This window comes from Arachis ipaensis, chromosome B3, assembly GCF_059453495.1.
Source record: "Arachis ipaensis isolate K30076 ecotype BB chromosome B3, ASM5945349v1, whole genome shotgun sequence".
Lineage (NCBI taxonomy): Eukaryota > Viridiplantae > Streptophyta > Magnoliopsida > Fabales > Fabaceae > Arachis > Arachis ipaensis.
Genome location: NC_142438.1, coordinates 57,077,465 through 57,082,616, shown reverse-complemented (window position 1 = coordinate 57,082,616; position 5,152 = coordinate 57,077,465). Strand labels below are relative to the sequence as shown.

Genomic DNA, 5,152 nt, shown 5'->3' with positions numbered 1-5,152 from the left:
GTATTGTCACCACATCAAAATAATTAAACTAGTTTCAAGGATGAATTCGAAACCATGTACTTCTTGTTCTTTTGTAATTAAAACATTTTTCATTTAAGAGAGGTGATGGATTCATAGGACATTTATAACTTTAAGACATAGACACGTAAACACTAATGATCATATAGTAAAGACACAAACATAATTAAACATGAAGCATGGAAACCAAAAACAGAAAATAAATAGACAAGGAGATTAAGGAATGAGTCCACCTTAGTGAGGGTGGCATCTTCCTCTTCTTGAAGAACCAATGGTCCTTTTGAGCTCTTCTATGTCCCTTCCTTGTCTTTGTTGCTCCTCCCTCATAGCTCTTTGATCTTCTCTAATTTCATGGAGGATGATGGAATGCTCTTGGTGCTCCATCCTTAGTTTTCCCATGTTGGAGCTTAATTCTCCTAGGAAAGTGTTGATTTGCTCCCAATAGTTTTATGGAGGAAAGTGCATTCCCTGAGGCATCTCAGGGATTTCATGGTGGAAAATTTCCTCATGCTCTTGCTGAGGTCCATGATCTCTTGTTTGCTCCATCCTTTTCTTAGTGATGGGCTTGTCCTCTTCAATGAGGATCTCTCCCTCTATGTCAATTCCAGCCGAATTGCAGAGGTGGCATATGAGGTGAGGAAAGGCTAACCTTGCCCAATTGGAGGACTTGTCAGCCACCTTGTAAAGTTCTTGAGGTATAATCTCATGAACTTCCACCTCCTCTCCAATCATGATACTATGGATCATGATGGCTCGGTCTATAGTAACTTCAGACCAGTTACTAGTAGGAATGATTGAGCATTGAATGAACTCTATCCATCCCCTAGCCAATAGTTTGAGATCATGCCTTCTTAGTTGAACCGGCTTGCCTCTTGAGTCAATTTTCCATTGAGCTCCTTCCTCACATATGTCTATGAGGACTTGGTCCAACCTTTGATCAAAGTTGACCCTTCTTGTGTAGGGGCGTGCGTTCTCTTCCATCATTGGCAAGTTGAACGCCAGCCTTACATTTTCCGGACTGAAATCTAAGTATTTACCCCGAACTATGGTAAGCCAATGCTTTGGATTCGGGTTCACACTTTGATCATGGTTCCTAGTGATCCATGCGTTTGCATAGAAATCTTGAACCATTAGGATCCCGACTTGTTGAATGGGGTTGGTGAGAACTTCCCAACCTCTTCTTTGGATCTCAAGTCGGATCTCCGGATACTCATTCTTTTTGAGCTTGAAAGGAACCTCATGGATCACTTTCTTCTTGGCCACAACTTCATAGAAGTGGTCTTGATGGACCTTTGAGATGAATCTCTCCATCTCCTATGACTCAGAGGTGGAAGCAATTGCCTTCCCTTTCCTCTTTCTAGAGGTTTCTATGGCCTTAGGTGTCATAAATGGTTATGGAAAAATAAAAAGCTATGCTTTTACCACACCAAACTTAAAATGTTTGCTCGTCCCCGAGCAAAAGAAGAAAGAAAGAAGGAGAAGAAGAAGAGAAATAGAGGAGAGGGAGAGAGGGGTGTATTCAGCCAAGGGGAAGAAGAGAGGGTTGTGTTGTGTGAAAATAAAGAAGGAGTGAGGGGTTTATATAGGAGTGAGGGGGGTGTAGGATTCGGCCATTAGGGTTGGGTTTGGGAGGGAAATTAGTTTGAAATTTGAAGGTAGGTGGGGTTTATGGGGAAGAGAGGATGGATGTGAGTGGTGAAGAGGTGATGGGAAAGAGTGATTGAGGTGATTGGTGAAGGGTATTTAGGGAAGAGAGTTATGAAAATGTGTAAAGAGGAGAGAAGAAAAAGTGGGGATCCTGTGGGATCCACAGATCTTGAGGGGATCCTGTGGGGTCCACAGATCAAGTGGGGTCAAGGACTTAACATCCCTGCCCCAATTAGGCGTGTAAAACGCCCTTGCTGTGCAATCCTGGCGTTTAACGCCAGACTGCTGCCTGTTTCTGGCGTTAAACGCCCAAATGTAGCTTGTTTCTGGCGTTTAACGCCAGGCAGATGCTTGTTTTTTGGTGCCTGTTTCTGGCGTTAAACGCCAGACAGATGATTGTTTCTGGCGTTTAACGCCAGACTGCTCTTCCTCCAGGGTGTGCTGTTTTTCATTCTATTTTTCATTATGTTTTTGATTTCTCAGTAGTTTTTGTGACTTCACATGATCATCAACCTAAAAAAAACATAAAATAACAATAGAAAATAAATAAATATAATTAGATAACATTGGGTTGCCTCCCAACAAGCGCTTCTTTAATGTCAATAGCTTGACAGTGAGCTCTCATGGAGCCTCACAGATGTTCAGAGCATTGTTGGAACCTCCCAACACCAAACTTAGAGTTTGATTGTGGGGGGCTTTGGTTAACTCTGCAGTGAGAGAAGCTTTTCATGCTTCCTCTCCATGGTTACAGAAGGAGATCCTTGAGTCTTAAACACAAGGTTGTCCTCATTCAGTTGAAGGACCAACTCTCCTCTGTCAACATCAATCACAGCTCTTGCTGTGGCTAGGAAGGGTCTTCCAAGGATGATGGACTCATTCTCATCCTTCCCAGTGTTTAGGATTATGAAATCAGCAGGGATGTAAAGGCCTTCAACCTTTACTAACACGTCCTCTACTTGTCCATAAGCCTGTTTTCTTGAGTTGTCGGCCATCTCTAATGAGATTCTGGCAGCTTGCACCTCAAAGATCCCAAGTTTCTCCATTACAAAGAGTGGCATTAAGTTTATTCCTGACTCCAGGTCACACAAAGCCTTCTCAAAGGTCATGGTGCCTATGGTACAGGGTATTAAGAATTTGCCAGGATCCTGTTTCTTTTGAGGCAATTTCTGCCTATCCAATGCATTTAGTTCATTGGTGAGCAAGGGAGGTTCATCTTCCCAAGTCTCATTACCAAATAGCTTGGCATTCAGCTTCATGATTGCACCAAGGTATTTAGCAACTTGCTCTTCAGTAATGTCTTCATCCTCTTCAGAGGAAGAATACTCATCAGAGCTTATGAAGGGCAGAAGGAGGTTCAATGGAATCTCTATGGTCTCTAGATAAGTCTCATATTCCTTTGGTTCCTCAAAAGGATACTCCTTATTGGTCACTGAACGTCCCAGGAGGTCTTCCTCACTGGGATTCACGTTCTCCTCCTCCTCTTTGGGTTCGGCCACATCATGTAAGGCTATGGCCTTGCACTCTCTTTTTGGATTTTCTTCTGTATTGCTTGGGAGAGTACTTGGAGGGATTTCAGTGACTCTTTTACTCAGCTGGCCCACTTATGCCTCCAAATTCCTAATGGAGGACCTTGTTTCATTCATGAAACCCACAGTGGCCTTAGATAGATCAGAGACTATATTTGCTAAGCTAGATAGATTCTGCTCAGAATTCTCTGTCTGTTGCTGAGTGGATGAAGAAAAGGTTTGCTATTGCTAAACCTGTTTCTTCCACCATTATTAAAGCCTTGTTGAGGCTTTTGTTGATCCTTCCATGAGAAATTTGGATGATTTCTCCATGAGGGATTATAGGTATTTCCATAGGATTCACCCATGTAATTTACCTCTGCTATTGCAGGGTTTTCAGGATCATAAGCTTCTTCTTTAGAAGATGCCTCTTTAGTACTGTTGGATGATTCCTTCAATCCATTCAGACTCTGAGAGATCATATTGACTTGCTGAGTCAATATTTTATTCTGAGCTAATATGGCATTCAGAGTATCAATTTCAAGAATTCCTTTCCTCTGAGGCGTCCCATTATTGACATGATTCCTTTCAGAAGTGTACATGAACTGGTTATTTGCAACCATGTCAATGAGTTCTTGAGCTTCTGCAGGCATTTTCTTTAGGTGTATGGATCCACCTGCAGAATGGTCCAATGACATCTTTGATAATTCAGACAGACCATCATAGAATATATCCAGGATGGTCCATTCTGAAAGCATATCAGAAGGACACTTTTTGGTCAGTTCCTTATATCTCTCCCAAGCTTCATAAAGGGATTCACCTTCCTTTTGTCTGAAGGTTTGAACATTCACTCTAAGCTTACTAAGCTTTTGAGGAGGAAAGAACTTGGCTAAGAAAGCCGTGCCAGCTTATCCCAAGAGTTCAGGCTGTCTTTAGGTTGAGAGTCCAACCATATTCTAGCTTTGTCTCTTACAGCAAATGGGAAAAGCATAAGCCTGTAGACCTCGGGATCAACCCCATTGGTCTTAATAGTATCACAGATCTGAAAGAATTCAGTTAAGAACTGAAAGGGATCTTCGGATGGAAGTCCATAAAACTTGCAATTCTGTTGCATCAGAGAAACTAATTGAGGTTTCAGCTCAAAATTGTTTGCTCCAATGGCAGGGATTGAGATGCTTCTTCCATGTAACTGGAATTAGGTGCAGTAAAGTCACCAAGCATCTTTCTTGCATTGTTGTTATTTTCGGAAATGTCTCATTCTTTTTCGAAAATTTCTGTCAGATTTTCTCCAGAGAGTTGTGCTTTAGCTTCCCTTAGCTTCCTCTTCAGAGTTCTTTCAGGTTCAGGATCAGCTTCAACAAGAATGTTCTTATCCTTGTTCCTGCTCATATGAAAAAGAAGAAAACAGAAAAGAAGAGGAATCCTCTATGTCACAGTATAGAGATTCCTTTATGTGAGTAGAAGAAGAAAAGAAATTCAAACACAGAAAGAGGGAGAGGGTTCGAATTTTTAAGAAGAAGAGAAGTGTTAGTAGATAAATAAATAATTAGAAGGAGGTGAGAGAGAAGAATTTTCGAAAATTAAATAAATTAAAATAAAAAATATTTTTGTTTTTAATTTTAAATTAAAATTAGAATTCAAAAATTAAGAAAGAAAAATTGAATCAAATTAAATTAAATTTAAAACAATTAGTTAATTTAAAAAGGAATTTTGAAAAAGATGAAGGTGATTTTCGAAAATTAGAGATAGAATTAGTTAGGTAGTTTTGAAAAAAGATAAGAATTAAACAAAAAGATAGGATTAGTTTGAAAAAGATTTGAAAATCAATTTTTGAAAAGATAAGAGGTTAGAAAAGAAGTTAGAAAAGATTTTGAAATTGATTTTTTTAAAAGATGTGATTGAAACTTATTTTGAAAAAGATTTGAAAAAGAAATTTAAAAAGATTTGATTTTGAAAATTAAAGTTGATTACTTGACTAACAA

At 39.7% G+C, this 5,152-nt stretch overlaps 1 non-coding gene across 1 annotated transcript; it reads left to right on the top strand.

Moving 5' to 3' along the window:
- Window positions 1-3,922: 3,922 nt before the first annotated feature.
- LOC148570733 (small nucleolar RNA R71) lies at window positions 3,923-4,030 on the top strand. Its single transcript, XR_015880281.1, has one exon. It is a non-coding gene; the product is annotated as a small nucleolar RNA R71 (small nucleolar RNA).
- The last annotated feature ends 1,122 nt before the right edge of the window (window positions 4,031-5,152 follow it).